We start from the raw sequence: 18642 nt of genomic DNA on the forward strand, positions 1-18642 counted from the left end.
CGTGGGGGCAGCCTCCACGCCAAGGGATGCAGACAAAGCCATTGTGTGAGGCTACGGCCCAACAAAGAGCGTGCTTTTTAACCGAGCCCTGGCCAGAGATCTTTGATTGGATCAGTTCTCCGCCCTCTAAGTAATAACCCACCTTGCTTAGGACAAGGAGAGGCGGCCACTCTGGCCCCACCCGCTACACATTCTTTACTGTTTTGCCCTGTAAACAGTCCTCAGGTTTTGACAGCCCAGATAGGTGGAGGAGGCGGGAAGCACAGGACAGACGCAATCCATGAGGAGTTAGTGTAGCTCATCAGATCAGTTTCCCAAACAGCTGCATTTTCAAGGGTCGTCTTAACTGTCACCAAACTTCTGTTGAGCTTGCTGGAGGGAAGTGTAGATGACTGGGGAAGGCAATGGCAAGCCACCCCGTAAAAAGCCTGCCATGAAAACGTCGTGATGCGACATCATCCCAGAGTCAGAAACGACTGGTGCTTGCACAGAGGACTCTCTTTACCTTTTTTTTTTTTATTCCCATAAGGCTGAAAGGAAGAGGGGACGGGACCCCAGTAGCTGACTGAAAAGAGATAAAACTAGTTGACAAGGGTGGAATTTTTCCTCCTGGTTCTCTCTCCATAGTGGCCTTCAGGCCCTATCTAATCAATTTTCCCACTCCCACATTGAATGGGTCTGCATGTGACCTGTGGTAGTTACGCAACTTCCTTCTAATGTCCTCTGCAGCTCATAAAAAGCCAGATAGTTAAGCAGCAACCCAATTTAACTTAAAAAACAACAACACATTCCCTTTAGTTCCTCACTTCAAACATGTCCAAACAAGAGTTTACAGTTAGAGTCTGGGAGATCCAGTTCACATCCCCGTTCTCTGAGTGGCCTTGGACCTGTCACACTCTCAGCTAGCACTGCCAAGTTCCCACGGACTACCCGTGGGGGGGTGGAGCTCAGCCTAGCCCATCTCTCAAGTTTGCTTTAAGGATAAAATAGAGAAGGGGAGGATGATGTGTCCCCTCTGGGAGAAAAGTGGTGTATAAATGAATAAACACATAGGTCTAATAGATGTATATGGCCCCGACGAAAGCTCATGACGGGACAAATTTTGTTAGTCTCTGAGGTGCCACTGGACTCATTTGATCTTGCTGCTACTGATGACAAAGCTACATATCTGGAATAAAGACTAATTGCTGGCAGTGGAAAGGGCTGTCAAGTCACAGCGGATTTGTGGCAATCCTGTAGGTTTTCAAGGCAAGAACATTCAGAGGTACTTTGCCTTTGCCTGCCTGTGTCACAACCCTGGGCTTTGGTGGTAGTCCCCCATCAAATACTAAGCAGGCTGACTCTGCTTAGCTTCCAGGGGAGGGACGATGGTTCAGTGGCAGAGCATCTGCTTGGGAAGCAGAAGGTCCCAGGTTCAATCCCTGGCATCTCCAAAAAAGGGTCCAGGCAAATAGGTGTGGAAAACCTCAGCTTGAGACCCCGGAGAGCCATGAATGGGGCTGTGGCTCAGTGATAGAGCATCTTCTTGGGAAGCAGAAGGTCCCAGGTTCAATCCCCGGCATCTCCAAAAAAAGGGTCCAGGCAAATAGGTGTGGAAAACCTCAGCTTGAGACCCCGGAGAGCCATGAATGGGGCTGTGGCTCAGTGATAGAGCATCTTCTTGGGAAGCAGGTCCCAGGTTCAATCCCTGGCATCTCCAAAAAAAGGGTCCAGGCAAATAGGTGTGGAAAACCTCAGCTTGAGACCCCGGAGAGCCATGAATGGGGCTGTGGCTCAGTGGCAGAGCATCTTCTTGGGAAGCAGAAGGTCCCAGGTTCAATCCCCGGCATCTCCAAAAAAAGGGTCCAGGCAAATAGGTGTGGAAAACCTCAGCTTGAGACCCCGGAGAGCCATGAATGGGGCTGTGGCTCAGTGATAGAGCATCTTCTTGGGAAGCAGGTCCCAGGTTCAATCCCTGGCATCTCCAAAAAAAGGGTCCAGGCAAATAGGTGTGGAAAACCTCAGCTTGAGACCCCGGAGAGCCATGAATGGGGCTGTGGCTCAGTGATAGAGCATCTGCTTGGGAAGCAGAAGGTCCCAGGTTCGATCCCCGGCATCTCCAAAAAAGGGTCCAGGCAAATAGGTGTGAAAAACCTCAGCTTGAGACCCTGGAGAGCCGCTGCCAGTCTGAGAAGACAATACTGACTTTGATGGACTGAGGGTCTGATTCAGTAGAAGGCAGCTTCATATGTTCATATGTTCCAAGGCTAGCCTGGACTATTTAGGTCAGGGCAGAAAGCTAGCTAGGTTTTTTAAAAATCTAGAACCACAAGTGTTCAGTTCTGTACATACTTAGTATTTATAGGCTGCTTTTAGTGTTCCAAAGGACTTGGTTTGCTAATAGAACCTACTGTGCCTAAGACCAGGAGGATCCAGATTCAAATCACTGTTAAAAATAATAATCCAACAGTTCTTTAAAAACAAAAACATTACAATGAGCTTTTCTTAGTCACAGCCCACTCTAACGTGTCACACTACAATTTCCCATCACCTACGTAACAAAGCGAGCTGTCGCTCTGAAAAAGCTCCTATTGAAATAAAAGTTGCATCTTTAAGATGCTGTTGCATTTCCCTCCTTTTGCTAGGACGAACTCACAGCTGCCCTTGGTAATCAAATCACGATTCACTCTGAAACAATCACAACACTTCTGTCTAACCAACCACACAGGGACGTTAAGAAAACGGCAGAATTGTGTAGACCCCTCTGAGTTTCTTGGAAATAAACAGATAAAAATTCTACAATAATCTCTTAGCCGATGTATATAGAATTAACAGCCATACTGGTCAATCTTTGCTGATTGTTAATTTTTTAGTGCAGATTAGCAGAAACAAACTTGAAGGCCAGGAAGCCTGCCAGCATCAATATGGTTAAGAACATAGGAGAAGCCATGTTAGATCAGGCCAATGGCCCATCCAGTCCAACACTCTGTGTCACATAAGAACATAAGAGAAGCCATGTTGGATCAGGCCAGTGGCCCATCCAGTCCAACACTCTGTGTCACATAAGAACATAAGAGAAGCCCTGTTGGATCAGGCCAATGGCCCATCCAGTCCAACACTCTGTGTCACATAAGAACATAAGAGAAGCCATGTTGGATCAGGCCAATGGCCCATCCAGTCCAACACTCTCTGTCATATAAGAACATAAGAGAAGCCATGTTGGATCAGGCCAATGGCCCATCCAGTCCAACACTCTGTGTCACATAAGAACATAAGAGAAGCCATGTTGGATCAGGCCAGTGGCCCATCCAGTCCAACACTGTATGTCACATAAGAACATGAGAGAAGCCATGTTGGATCAGGCCAGTGGCCCATCCAGTCCAACACTGTGTGTCACATAAGAACATAAGAGAAGCCATGTTGGATCAGGCCAGTGGCCCATCCAGTCCAACACTCTGTGTCACATAAGAACATAAGAGAAGCCCTGTTGGATCAGGCCAATGGCCCATCCAGTCCAACACTCTGTGTCACATAAGAACATAAGAGAAGCCATGTTGGATCAGGCCAATGGCCCATCCAGTCCAACACTCTCTGTCATATAAGAACATAAGAGAAGCCATGTTGGATCAGGCCAATGGCCCATCCAGTCCAACACTCTGTGTCACATAAGAACATAAGAGAAGCCATGTTGGATCAGGCCAGTGGCCCATCCAGTCCAACACTCTGTGTCACATAAGAACATGAGAGAAGCCATGTTGGATCAGGCCAGTGGCCCATCCAGTCCAACACTGTGTGTCACATAAGAACATGAGGGAAGCCACGTTGGATCAGGCCAATGGCCCCTCCAGTCCAACACTGTGTCACACACACACACACACACACACACTGTGGCTAATAGCCACTGATGGACCTCTGCTCCATATTTTTATCTAACCCCCTCTTGAAGGCGGCTATGCTTGTGGCCGCCACCACCTCTTGTGGCAGTGAATTCCACATGTTAATCACCCTTTGGGTGAAGAAGTACTTCCTTTTATCCGTTTTAACCTGTCTGCTCAGCAATTTCATCGGATGCCCACGAGTTCTTGTATTGTGAAAGGGAGAAAAGTACTTCTTTCTCTGCTTTCTCCATCCCATGCATTATCTTGTAAACCTCTATCATGTCACCCCACAGTCGACGTTTCTCCAAGCTAAAGAGCCCCAAGCGTTTCAACCTTTCTTCATAGGGAAAGTGTTCCAGCCCTTTAATCATTCTAGTTGCCCTTTTCTGGACTTTCTCCAATGCTATAATATCCTTTTTGAGGTGCGGTGCCCAGAACTGCACACAGTACTCCAAATGAGACCACACCATCGATTTATACAGGGGCATTATGATACTAACTGATGTTTTCAATTCCCTTCCTTATAATTCCCAGCATGGTGTTGGCCTTTTTTATTGCAAATGCACACTGTCTTGACATTTTCAGTGAGTTATCTACCACGACCCCAAGATCTCTCTCTTGGTCAGTCTCTGCCAGTTCACAACCCATCAACTTGTATTTGTAGCTGGGATTCTTGGCCCCAATGTGCATTACTTTGCACTTGGCCACACTGAACTGCATCTGCCACGTTGACGCCCACTCACCCAGCCTCAACAGATCCCTTTGGAGTTCCTCACAATCCTCTCTGGTTCTCACCACCCTGAGCAATTTAGTGTCATCCGCAAACTTGGCCACTTCACTGCTCACTCCCCACTCTAAATCATTTATGAACAAGTTAAAGAGCATGGGACCCAGTACCAAGCCCTGCAGCACTCCACTGCTTACCGTCCTCCACCGTGAAGACTGCCCATTTATACTCACTCTCTGCTTCCTATTACTCAGCCAGTTTTTGATCCACAAGAGGACCTGTCCTTTTACTCCATGACTCTCAAGCTTTCTAAGGAGCCTTTGATGAGGAACTTTATCAAAAGCTTTCTGGAAGTCAAGGTAAACAACATCTATCGGGTCTCCTTTGTCCACATGTTTGTTCACCCCCTCAAAGAAATGTAACAGGTTAGTGAGGCAAGATCTTCCCTTACAGAACCCATGCTGAGTCTTCCTCAATGGTTCTGACGCTGCCAGTTTTAGCATGCAAGTATTCTGATAGAAGGTTCAAACACAAAAGGCAAGGGGAAAAGGCTTCCCCCTCCCCACAACTGCATTGTATGGGTTAGTGTTTAGAGTAATAAGTGAGAAACCATAACCCACTCATTGGCTGCTTCAAGAGTTTTCCCATGTGCCATTGTGGCTAGTTGGGGGAGGGGGGCAAGATATTAGGCACTGCTTGTGAACAGCCTAGAACTATCCAATTTGCCACTGAGACATAACACACGAGCAATTCGCAGCTCATGTTTAAACTACCCAGTTCACACAGCAAGGAAGCATTTTTCCTCCTTCACACTCAGGACAACATACATCGCTGTCCTTCCTCCATTTCACCTTCACTCACCTGTAAGGGAGGTTAAATTGGGAGAAGAATGTGTTACTAGCCCAAGTCACCCACTGAGCATCACAGCTGACTGGGAATTTGAACTCATGGGGAACTTTAAAAACAGAACAGCCACCACTACCATATTGCCTAACACAGCAGCACAGCCAACAACCACCAAAGGCTGCTACGAAGGCTGGGGCACCAGTCTCAAACTGTTGGGAAGATTGAATCCATGCATTCTCCCATCATGGAAGCGGCTGTGCCAAATGGGAACACCTGCAGCTATGAAGGCGATGTCTTCTGGGTGCTTCTGAAACACCTCTTGCTCCAGATGGTTCTTTGCTTTCAGGAAGAAATAGGCCCAACACCTCTTAACCCCCTCCAGCACCCAACCTTCTTGCTAGCAAGAGTGAGATTTTAAGGATCAGTAAAGCATTTTAATCATTTAACAGAATGGAATAAGGCAGGTGTCAAAACTCAATTACACGGGATAGATCTGACATAAATATAACTTTAAGAGAAAAGGGAGGAATTCCCCGTGTAGAAGCAGAATTCCAAAAAAGACACACTGGGAAATACTGCTTACTACTTAGCCTGAAAAGTTATCACAAAAGGTTACTTAAAAAGTCAACAGTTCATCACAAACATCCACAATAAGGACTCATAAATCAGAATGTGCTCACAGGCATAATAAACATGCAAGGGAGTCCACAGAATGACTTTCACAAAATTTGCTCACACTGGCATTTCTTAAATGTGCCACAAAGAATTTTACAGGATCCTTAAAGCAAATTATTTCACAAGTCAGTCCTCCAATGTGGCATTGATGTGTGAGAAGTCTATTCATATAAAGCCAGTCCACGTAAAACCAGTGTGATGTTTCGTTGCCTTTGTCAAGACTTGAGGTTTAAGATATTGGATTTATATCCCACTCTATACTCTGAATCTCAGAGCGCTCACAATCCCCTTTTACCTCCCTCCCCAACAGACACCCTCGTGAGGTAGGTGGGGCTGAGAGAGCTGCCCTTTCAAGGACAACTTCTGCGAGAGCTATGGCTGACCCAAGGCCATTCCAGCAGCTGCAAATGGAGGAGTGGGGAATCAAACCTGGTTCCCCCAGATAAGAGTCTGTGCACTTAAGTGGAACCAATCCTTCCTGTCAATTCCATACAAGGCACAGGCTCATTCTTTGTATAAACAGAAGAGGTTCTCAAAGGGCCATTACACCTTCCCCTCTATAAGGGCTGCCCTCTAAACTGTATGCGATTGAGTTGTGATATGCAGAGGGGTAATAGGCATGGAGATACCACCATCAGTAATGTGACAGGAAACCTAGGTCTCCATCTGCTACAGGAGGATTCAGTCCAGTAGGATGCAAAGAATAAATGGAAATAAACCTGAAAAGTGAGCAGTGTCTCACAAAAGCACATCTCTACCACAAATTGTTAGTCTTTAAGGTGCTAGTGAAGCTCAAGAGAATGCATCCCTTCTGGGCTGAACTGAGACCTAGGTTTCCTTTCTCGTTACCAATGCCTGCTGCTGTCCTTCGGCATCTGAAATCACTTCACTCACCAAGATATCAGAGGGACACACATTCTAGCTGTATCTGAAGTTAGTGAATCATGAAAGTTTATGCCTTGCCACACATTTTGTTAGTTAAGGGGCTACTGGACTCCTCCCTTCCACTAATAAAGAATGCAAGCTGTGCTCTTAGGTCTTCTCCCCCATCTGTTAGAACTGGAAAGGGGGATCTCGCCAAGTGCCATGGGACACTCTCTCTCTCCCTCATCCCTCCTCTGAAGACATGTGCAGGCTCAGAAAAGCTTATATCTGAGAAAAAAATGCTGTTGGTCAACTTAAAGGTGCTACGGGACTCTTTCCTTCCCCTTCTCTCCCCAGAAGAGGGGGAGCCCTCAGCCAATCAAAGGAAGGGAGGCTTGACTTTCTTTCTCTCCTCTGCAAAACAGCTAATGGTAAAGACTGGGCAAAAGCCAACTCCAATGGAACAGGAACTAGGACGCTACAGACAGCAAGTTACCCACAGGCCTGATTCAGATGCTGCCTATGGGCAGTTATGTTTGACACCCCTAGAATGAGACATCAGACATCCATTCTCCTTCTTCCAAGCCCTCCCTATGAATAGTTTTATGTGGATAAAATTACTCTTAAAACAGCAACAATACAAGTACCAGAAAGGGTCCCATAAGGTTTGCTGTGTAGAAACAAAAACCAGTCACACTGAAGATAACTGGTGTCGAAGGATGCAATTCTCGGAGCCTATATAAGCACAGGTTTTTAATTTATACTTAAAAGTCTTGTGGGGGAAAGCAAAATAAACACTGCAGACAGGAAAAGAGTGAAAATCCTTTAATTCCATATAGCCATAACATCAGTTGCAAAAATTGTACATAGCGTTCCGGAAGCTTCTTTGTAGACAACCTCAACTCCTGAGGCACCTCCGAAATCCTAGGGAAAAACAAGCATGCATTAATTTTTTTTTAAAGTTCGCCATTACCTGAACCTCATAGATACAACTGAGTACTCAAAGCAAAATACAAATTGTCAAGAGTATATTCTTATTCTGCTATATTTACCAAGCTAAAAATCATTAACGGCTTATTGTGATCAATTTTGAAAGACTAGGAGGTATGCAGTTTAAATACTTTTGCAAAGTTACAGCCAGAAAATGCAGGTTACCATCTGGATGGCTTAACAGCGAATTAGATTTATGGAAAACTAGCCAAGACAGTTTAAGGAAACTTCCAGTCTACAGGCAGTTAATCTCTGAATCAGCATGAGGCAACTCCACAGAAGGACTCAGCTTCCATGCTCCAACTGCTACCCTACAACAGTGTGTGAAACAGAAAGCTGGGCTAGATGGACTACTGGTCCGCTCTAGCAGGGCTCTTATGCTGCTGCTGCCCCTGATTTAATTCATGTTGACTAGCAATGCTCACTGGATGGGTAAGGGGGTAAAATCACTGCTTTGTCCTATTATTCTTCTATTCCTGGAAAACTGTTGGGTTTCTGATGCAATTGCACTTCCTGTTGTCATGAGTTAATTAAATGTTTGTATATGCATGCTGATGTTTAGCCAGTGAGTAGGTAGAGCCAATGAGAATGTTTGCACGTACTTCCCGCCAAGGCTAGGTGTCAATATGCATAGTGACCATCGAGGGAGAGCCCTAATAGGCTAATCCATATATCTGGGTGGCGGTCTGAGGGAAACCATTTGGTCAGTTTTATTGCCCTTTGTGTTAAGCCCTTAGATCTCCATGCAGTTGAAGTTAGGACTTCAGAGTCGAGATGTAGCCTAGAAGCTAGAAAGGATATTGAATCAGTCTTTGTTTTCTAGAAATCCCAGTCATACCTTTTCCTCATTAGTAAACTACTTTGTATTCTTCAGCTAAACCGTGTGCCTGGCTGTTATTTCGTGGTTCTCCCCACGTTACTCTGCTAAAGGTATATTTAAATCCCAACAAAACCTGCAATGCAAAATCAAACCCTGTAAGTAATATGAGTTTGTTCATCCCTCCCAAGCAGTAATCCTTCATACAGAGCTGTGAGTGTCATTTTTCAACACGCAGTTAGCAACTCTTACAGAACGCGCCAAAACACTTTACCCCCCTTTGGGAACTCCCTTCTCCACTGCCTTGTCTCAGCCCCATATCCGCAGGATTCATCCAGCAGTCTCCATAAGAAAAATGAGTCATCACAGACCAGGCATAGGTGATATTGTCTGAGCACCTACCAGGTGTTTTCAACATGGATAGAGTAGCTGTTGATATGCTGCTAAATCCAGGTTAACCCACAGACTGCTAACCAGATACTGCCGGCAGTTTTGCCTTCCTTTGCCGAAGAGGTCAGCAGAGATGTACAGCCCAATTGTGGGAAACGGGACTCTTTTGTCAGAAAGGCAAACAGAAGTTTTGTGTCCTTGAATCCTTCTGCCCCAAACAGTTTACAACTTCCTTCTGCCCTACCCCTCCATTTATCCTCCCAACAACCCTAGAAAGTAGGTGAGGCTGAGTGTAACTGGTTCAAGGCCATATAGCACAACAGGGATTTGAACTCAATTCCCAGATCGTAGTCTGATACTCACACTAGCACTAAACTGTTTTAAGCCTGGAAAATGCCACTGTAATCTTTTGCTTTTGTTTATGAAGCAGCCTGTGGTAACGGCAAGAAGAATAGCAAAACAGTGACAAGAAAACGGAACCTGGGAATTCAGAAAAGCATGAATTGTTGTAAACAGTAAAACCAAGCAGGAAATACTGCAGCTTGATATAATCTGTCCCTCATTTAAGCAACTGGCTCACTGCTTAAGCAAGCAATCTCCAGAAAGCCGGAGCATCCAAATGTGCAACAGGGCACTAAAAGCAGCTATGAGGATACCAATACGGACTGGAACTGCAGTTAGTGTGTGTGCGCACGCATGTGTGGGGATTTTTACTTGCCATTTTGCAAATCAAAATTCCCTTTCCCACAGCAGATTTTAAGCCCTGAGAGGTGAAAAGAAGAAGATGATATTGGATTTATATCCCGCCCTCCACTCCGAAGAGTCTCAGACCGGCTCACAATCTCCTTTCCCTTCCTCCCCCACAACAGTCACCCTGTGAGGTAGATGAAGATATTGGATTTATATCCCGCCCTCCACTCCGAAGAGTCTCAGAGCGGCTCACAATCTCCTTTACCTTCCTCCCCCACAACAGACACCCTGTGAGGTGGCTGGGGCTGGAGAGGGCTCTCACAGCAGCTGCCCTTTCAAGGACAACCTCTGCCAGAGCTATGGCTGACCCAAGGCCATGCTAGCAGGTGCAAGTGGAGGAGTGGGGAATCAAACCTGGTTCTCCCAGATAAGAGTCCGTACACTTCACCACTACACCAAACTGGCTCTCCTGAAATAGGGGTTCCAATTTTAAATTGAATATAAAATTTTAATCTAATTCTCACATTTTTTAAAGAAGGGACGGGAAGGTTTTGCCACTCCAGAACAGCCTATTTCAGGAGGGGTGTTGAAAGACGTGGACAAGTGATGAGAGGAAGTCCTATGAATGATGGACAAATTAAAGGCAAACCAATCACCAAGTCAAGATAACATATATCCAATAGTTCTGAAAGAACTCAAACATGAACGTGTGGATCCCCTGACAAAAATATGCAATCTATCACTAAAATCTGCTCCATTCCTGAGGACTGGAAGGTAGCTAATATAAAAAACACCCCCTCCTCCCAACTTTAAAAAAGGCTCCAGAGGGGATCCAGGAAAATACAGGCTCATCAATCTACAATCAATACTGAATAATTTGGTGGAATCTGTTATTAAAGACAGTAGACACAATGATATACAAAAGCCAAGGAGTTCTGTAAGGGAATATCTTGTCTCACTAACCTTTTAGAGTTCTTTGGACAAGGGTGACACTGTAGAAGTCGTTTACTTCAGAAAGCTTTTAATCAATAACCTCCAAGATGACAACAGATTGAAGGACCATATTCCCCTTCATGCTTCTCCACATCATTGGCATAAATCTGCCAGGCAGGACTAGTCAAAGAAAAATATAAAACAAAAAGCTATGCAGATAATGTTGTTATAACAGTAATGAAACCAAACATTTCCTTGAAATATACAATGGAACAATTAAATTTAGAATGTATTCCAGATATAAACTGAACAAAAATGTTCAGATAATGTTATTAGAAGCAACTAAAGCAGAACAAGCAGAGATAGAAAAAAATAACAAAATGTACTGTTAATAAAAAAGCCTAATAAAATGTTTAGATATATATGTAACAGGACAAAATGAAAATGTATATAAAGATAATTCCCAAAAAGTTTGGGCAAGCATTATTGAAGACATTGGATATATATCCCGCCCTCCACTCAAGAGTCAGAGCCGCTCACAACCTCCTTTCCCTTCCTCCCCACAACAGACACCCTGTGAGGTAGATGAGGATACTGGATTTATATCCCGCCCTCCACTCCGAAGAGTCTCAGAGCGGCTCACAATCTCCTTTACCTTCCTCCCCCACAACAGACACCCTGTGAGCTGGGTGGGGCTGGAGAGGGCTCTCCCAGCAGCTGCCCTTTCAAGGACAACCTCTGCCAGAGCTCTGGCTGACCCAAGGCCATGCTAGCAGGTGCAATGGAGGAGTGGGGAATCAAACCCGGTTCTCCCAGATAAGAGTCCGCACACTTCACCACTACACCAAACTTTGAAGAGTTACAAAGATGTGAAAGGCTGAAAAATTGTGGTTAGGAAAAATTTCTGCTATTAAAATTAACATACTGCCAAAGTTGACAGCCAAAAGTTATCATTTTGTTTCTCCAGAGGTTAGGATACCCCGTATGAATGCAAGAGACATTTTATTTTGTTCTTAAGTTATTTATAACCCTTTCTTACGGGGATTCAAAGATGATCCCACAGATTACACAAACAAGCCTGACATCCTATTCTTACTAATCACAGGATTCTTACTGCTCCTTCATCAAGGACACTTTCATTTCACTCTTCCCCAAGGAGTTCACAATGACATACCTGGCTCTTTTATCTGCACAGCCACTTTTTAGGCTAGGCTGGCTATGTTAATGGCCCAAGGTCACGCAGAGAGCTTCTGTGACAAGACTTCACACCCACACTTCCCCTGTCCTAGCCTGACACTTTTAACGGCTGCATCATACCGGCTCCTACCTGTGTGACTTGGCTGTAACACTCAGAATCTGCTGCACTTCATTGCAGTCTCTGAAATAGCGGAGCAAAGAACATCCAGCTAAACAGGAGGTATATCATGAGTTGGCATAGCAACATCCATTTCCCCTCCCCTCAGCTTACTGGTCCCAGGGGTCTCCTGAAACTGTAAAGGAGACTGTTACCAGCAATGCTGATCCAATCAGGTCCAGGAAAGCTGTTTCAAGCCAGCCTCATTCTATGTGGGAGTGTCCCCATAAAGAGAGCAAAGCCAACTTGCGTTTTACTTTCCCTCCTTTTTGACCATAAGACCGGTATCCAGATCTGATGGGAAAGGGATCAGGAGGAATCAGAAATCGCCCAACTTTGTATTGCGGATCTCTTCATCTTAGAAAGCAGCAAAAAACAAACAAACAAAAACCCTAAACAAAACTGCCGATCTAAACTGTACCTTGCAAAACAGCTTGCTGGGAACCGTCTCTGCTGAAAAAGGACATCTGTATTTCGTCTGCTTCCGATGTAGAGCGGCTTCAGATGATACCTGATTTTAAAAATAGATACACAACATTCAAGCTTTTGCAGAAAGAAATACAGTTATCTCTAATGAAACCACTCAAGCTCCTTAAGGACATCAAGTAAGATTGCTTTTGTCTTGCACATTTGCTACAATCAGTTTTACAAAGCCAAGTCTCAAACACTCATGATTTTCAAGGCGAAAAAGAATCAGAGGTATGCTACCTTTAAGGCAGCTCCATTCCACACCTCCTTCAAGAGATAACCTCTGGTAATCTCCACAAGCACATGGAAACTCAAAAAAGGAGTTTTTAAAAGACTACAAGGGAATAAATTCCTTCCAGATTACAGCTATATAGGAGAGTCGAGTGACAACCCCAGATAACGAAGTCTGAAGAGTCAAAGTCCCTCCACCATGTTCTTGCATGTTGTTGGAGATTCAGTGGCTATTTGCTAAACCACAGCTCTTGGTTAACATGCATTCCACTTGCCTGAGAGATGGCAAACAAGAACATCGAAGGCTGAAGAATCTCTCACCTGTGCTCTAAACAGGGTATGGTAAGAAGGCAGCTTCTGGCAACTTATGGACAGATTATCTTTTCACCTGCTAGGAGAGATGGAAGGGAATGCTATTACATCCCATGGCTTTTATTAGGCCAGGGCCTCAATCTCTTTCACAAAGCTACTTTTGGAGGTTCTAACGTATCCTCCTGTAACGGAGAAAATCAGTGCTTTCTACAGACACAAAGGTGATGCCTCATGGCTCGTCAGAAGCACTGCATGTTCCAAGGACTTCGTTTGGGTAGGATTGACACTGGAGAGGTCCTCAACAGAGAATCTGTATCTTCCTAAAAATGTTGCTGGACAGCTACATGGGGACCAACTGAACAGCGACCGTCATGGAAGAGTTACTCTGGGCACCTTTTTGACCACATCAGCCACACAAGAGGCAGGTGCGGCTTCGATAGGGCCACAAGGAAAGCAGCTGAGCGAGCTTTCAGTAGAAAGAGGCTAAAAGGAATTTAACACAACTACGCCAGGCACAGTAGTTGTTCCACCCCCTGGACAATCCAGGAACAATGGCATCAAGACCCCTTCTATGCCCAACAGAAGCATGCATTCATTTTAACTTACAGCCAGAAAAATCCATTGCTACTTAAGTCACGGGCAAGGATGAAGAAATAGGGCCTCCGAAGCTACCATCTTTAGTTCGATGTTTTCTTGAATTAAAGATGTTTAAAATCAGGGACTGCTTTACATCTGTGAATGCTTCCAAGGGAGAGAAAGACACCAAATACATTCCTAGAAGAGTCTTTGTTTCACCCCTCCGCCTCCCATTATAGTGCCCGCTAGGCACTTTTTTGGACTTCTGAGGAAGGGTGGCTGGTGCCAGTGGCCCACTGGGTGTTACATTAGCAGCTATTCACGAAGCTCTCATAAGGCCACCAGAACAAAAGCATATGGAACCAATGTTTTCTAATTCACTAAGCAGTAGCTTCTTACACAGGCCAGTGCTATCGATTCTTTCACTTCCCCTCAAAGGATGGGGCAAGCCTATCTGTTTTTTCTTGGCAGAAGACAAAATCCAGTTCGGTGCGTAAGCCATCGGGAGAATCTTCTCTAGCACAGCATTAAGATCTGGAACACAAGAAAGTAGAGAATTATTTAGCATCAGCATCTGGACCTGAATATATGTTATCTTCTCCGGCATACACCAGCAGCGCTCCCATTTTTTCTCCAAAGGACTCACCATGGCATACAGAGGTCGTTTTAAATCCACTCAGCAATCCTGTAAAGGTAGGTTAAGTCTGAAAGAGATTTTGCCAATCAGGAAAGCTCTGAACCACAATCTCCACAACCATAACTTGGCCTACACATAAAGCAGAATGAAGTGGCGGGATCCCGCAAAGGCAAAATCACTTTGCAGCTGCAGGAAAATCACATGTAATGTCAGTCTCTTCCTCCCCCACAAAAATACAAAAAAAAAAAAATAGTATTATCAAAGCTCAAGTCTAGCTCTTTGTATGATCCAGCAATAGGAGTGTTGGACTAGCATCAGGGAAACTGGTTCAAACCCTCGTTCATTCTACCATGGAAGCTTGCTGGGGAACCCTAGGCTCTCTCAGCCTGAGTTACCCACTTCACGGGGCTGCTGTTATGAAGAATATTTAAATAAATGCAGGGGAATGCTGGAAAAATGTTATTATCCCACGGTTTGAAGAAGCATAACCAGTTCTGCCCACAAGCAAGCTCTGCCACAATATCCTGCTGCAAGTGTTTGCTGGGATTTAGTCCAGTACTAACCACTGTGTCACACTGCCTTGAACAGAACAGGCAGCGCTGAGAATCAGGAGACTGCTACGAGGACCACCCACAATTTCACACATAGCCCAGCATGTGCAAGGACAGGCTAAATGTACTAATTTTTTAATAAGGGAAAAGCTCTGCTTTCAACCCTAAAAGTTACAAAGCAAAAGCAAAAATGTTTCATCTTGAGTTGTTGTTTTTAATAATAATAGATTCTATGTTATTGAATCTGATCCAATACAAAGGGAGCATAAGGAAAATAGATAATAAAAATATAAATCTAACATACAAGAATCCAATTTAGATCACTGGATGCATATAACAATTTACAAAAACAATCCATAATATACTGGGTATTAACAAATAGCATACAATTCATTCTATTAGGCAAAAAGGAAATATTCCCAAAAAATTCCAAAATGGGCCCACAGCAAATCATAATCTATAGCCAAATCGGTATCATTTTCAAAGAAAGGGTTATCCATTGTCTTTCCTGGTACATACTGGTCCCATAACTTATACCACATTTCAATTTTGGGGGTATATGGGGGTTTCCAATTTTTAGCAATCGTCATGCGACCTATCGTCAACATTGTCAAGATTAAAGATTTCTGATCTTTACTTGCCAATTTATTAGGCCAGATATCAAATAAAAGTTTAAAACCTACTGGAATACTTAGATCGAATACAAGTTTTATTTGCTCTACCACTCTAGTCCAAAAATTTAACACTGTTGGATATTCCCATCACATATGATACAGGGAGCCTTTAGTTTTACAATTCCTCCAATAATCTGGACTTCAGACCCTAAAGATTTTATTCATCATGACAGGGTTTAAATACCAAAGTAAATACATTTTTAAAAATTGGAGCTGAGTACCAATGCTTTTAGCTTTAATGGAAGGGGAGTTCCAGATAATTTTCAAATCGCTTTCCTCTAGCCTTTGAGATAGCATTAAATTCTAACATTTAACGTAAGAAGGTGGATTTGAATGAAGAGTCTATTAAATAATTATATATTTTAGAAAGCAAACCTTACTTGGCATTGCCCTCCTCTTTAAGAAGGGCCTCAAATGGTGTCAATTCCTATCTAATAGTTTCTTTCCTCTAAAGAGAGTGGACCATATTCTGAACTTGAAGGTATTGATACCAATTGATATTAGCTCCTAATTTCTCTTCTGCTTGTTCCTTAGTAATATTATTTAATTTTAAGGTCTTCAGATAATGGCAAATGCAGAGCCCTGGGTTCAAAGCCCAGCTCAGCAGCCTTGTCAGCCTAGGAGAGCCAGTTTGGTGTAGTGGTTAAGTGTGCGGACTCTTATCTGTGAGAACCGGGTTTGATTCCCCACTCCTCCATTTGCACCTGCTGGAATGGCCTTGGGTCAGCCATAGCTCTGGCAGAGGTTGCCCTTGAAAGGGCAGCTGCTGGGAGAGCCCTCTCCAGCCCCACCCACCTCACAGGGTGTCTGTTGTGGGGGAGGAAGGTAAAGGAGATTGTGAGCCGCTCTGAGACTCTTCGGAGTGGAGGGTGGGATATAAATCCAATATCTTCATCTTCTTCTTAAACTACTTGTCCTGCAACCTTAAGTGGAACCATAAGAAACAGCGGATTCACTGCAGTATACAATTTTGCATGGCTTGCAGCCTACCTCACAAGACGCACCGTAGGGTTACTGTGAAAGCTAGAAAACCCCAGGGAGCCCCACAAAGGAAACAATAAAGTAGAACATACCAGAAGCCTAATTCACACACGCAAGAACGTGGGAAAGCAGAATCCAGAGCTCAGGGCAGCATACATGATGCTCCCTTCTCCACTATTCCATCCTCACAACGATCCTGCGAAGTATGCAAGGCCAACCAACTCAAAGCCATCCGGCAAGCTTCTTGGCCATATGGAGATCAGGACTTCACTCTTGTCAAATACCAATCAAACGTTATTAGTAGACTACACCACCTCTGACTAAGGATCACATTTTGAACACTCAAGGCTGTAGGTTTTCCTGTTACACGAAGCTTTTTTAAATGCAAAGTAAAAAAAAGCATTCAATTCCCATAAATGAAATATAAATAAGTAAAATTATTATTATTAGGGATCTGCCACCTCAGACTTCTGCACACGTGAACTAGAACCAGCTGGATATTCCCATCACATATGATACAGGGAGCCTTTAGTTTTACAATTAAGCCCAGTTTATTTATTTATTTTATTATTTATATCCTGCCCTTCCCACCAAGTGGCTCAGGGCGGCTTACAACATAGGATCGCACATAGATTAGGTTTAGGCATTCAAACAGTTAAATAATAAACAGTTATGTATATAACAATTGCCTAGATTTTTAACTATAAATTATGAAATGTTAATTTTTAATGCTTAATTTTATATTCTATGTTAGTTTTACATGTTGTAAGCCGCCCTGAGCCAGCTGGTGGGAAGGGCGGGATATAAATCTCAGATAAATAAAAAAATTAAAACATTTAAAACATTAAGAACAGCAGAAGTCTACTAAAACCACACTTACTTTCTTGTGCCAGTTAGTTATAGGCCAGCTGGAAGAGGGTTGCCTTACAGGCCCTGCGGAACTGAGCAAGGTCCCGCAGGGCCCTCACCTCTTCCAGCAGCTGGTTCCACCAGGAAGGGGCCATAACAGAAAAGGCCCGGTCCCTGGTAGATTTTAGACGGGCTTCTTTTGGCCCGGGGATAACGAGGCGGCTGCTAAACCAGGATTTCTAAAGATAGCCTAAAGAAAACTCAGGCAGTGCGGTTGCAACATAGCTGCAAAAACAGCTATGCCAGTTTCCCAGAAGCAGCAAGTTAAAGGACTGCCCCCCGCCCCAGTACAAAAGGGAATGGAGAATCCCCGCAATACCTTCCTCGTTCAGTTGAATTTTATTATTCATTTCAAAAGTTTAGAAACCTCAGGGGATGCTATCGATATTTAGCAGGCTTATCCGTTCCCCGAAACAAAGGATGGCGATGGATTCCAGCCCCCTCTATACTCACCTCGTTGCTCAACGCTGCCAACAAAGGGAAAGGAAGCTCTTCGCTGGGGACTGGCCTTTTATAGTCACGTCAGCTAACGTTGGCTCTGATTGGCTTTTTAAAAACACGTTGAAAAGAATCTTGGGAAATGTAGTTGCCGGGAGTTCTGCCTTGTTTGTTGAATCAGAACCATAGAAAGGAAGTAGAGAAACGCCCCCTCTCGTTTTGCAAGGTGGGAATGATGATGACTAGGCCACTGGAAAGGCAGCAGGTTACTCTGTCTCTCGGTCTTAACAAGGGGTAGGGTTGCCAAGTCCAATTCAAGATATATCTGGGGACTTTGGGGGCGGAGCCAGGAGACTTTGGGGGTGGAGCCAGTAGACATTAGGGGTGGAGCCAGGAACAAGGGTGTCAAGCATAATTGAACTCCAAAGGGAGTTCTGGCCATCACATTTAAAGGGACGGCACACCTTTTCAATGCCTTCCTTCCATAGGAAATAATGAATGATAGGGGCACCTTCTTTTGGGGCTCATAGAATTGGACCCCCTGGTGCAATCTTTTTGAAACTTGGGGGGTATTTTGGGGAGAGGCACTAGATGCTGCACTGAAGATTTGGTGCATCTACCCCAAAAAACAGCTCCCCCAGAGCCCCAGATAACCGCAGATCAATTCTCCATGGTTTTCTATGGGAATAAATCTCCATAGGGAATAACAGAGTTCCCAGCAG

General features: G+C 44.3%; 1 long non-coding RNA gene and 3 other non-coding genes across 4 annotated transcripts; all 4 read right to left on the reverse strand.

The window, feature by feature from the left end:
- Positions 1-7779: 7779 nt before the first annotated feature.
- Positions 7780-17968, reverse strand: LOC132586195 (uncharacterized). The gene is made up of 9 exons (XR_009556353.1): positions 17936-17968; positions 14132-14264; positions 13420-13611; positions 13164-13233; positions 12565-12654; positions 12117-12167; positions 10820-10969; positions 10381-10475; positions 7780-7893 (listed from the first exon to the last, which is right to left on the reverse strand). It is a non-coding gene; the product is annotated as an uncharacterized LOC132586195 (long non-coding RNA).
- On the reverse strand, positions 9078-9151 carry LOC132586574 (small nucleolar RNA SNORD99). Its single transcript, XR_009556381.1, has one exon. It is a non-coding gene; the product is annotated as a small nucleolar RNA SNORD99 (small nucleolar RNA).
- LOC132586569 (small nucleolar RNA SNORA44) lies at positions 12978-13108 on the reverse strand. Its single transcript, XR_009556376.1, has one exon. It is a non-coding gene; the product is annotated as a small nucleolar RNA SNORA44 (small nucleolar RNA).
- LOC132586568 (small nucleolar RNA SNORA16B/SNORA16A family) lies at positions 13463-13602 on the reverse strand. The gene has a single exon (XR_009556375.1). It is a non-coding gene; the product is annotated as a small nucleolar RNA SNORA16B/SNORA16A family (small nucleolar RNA).
- Positions 17969-18642: the final 674 nt, after the last annotated feature.

The sequence above is a fragment of the Heteronotia binoei genome, chromosome 17 (assembly GCF_032191835.1).
Source record: "Heteronotia binoei isolate CCM8104 ecotype False Entrance Well chromosome 17, APGP_CSIRO_Hbin_v1, whole genome shotgun sequence".
In the NCBI taxonomy this organism is placed as follows: Eukaryota; Metazoa; Chordata; class Lepidosauria; order Squamata; family Gekkonidae; genus Heteronotia; species Heteronotia binoei.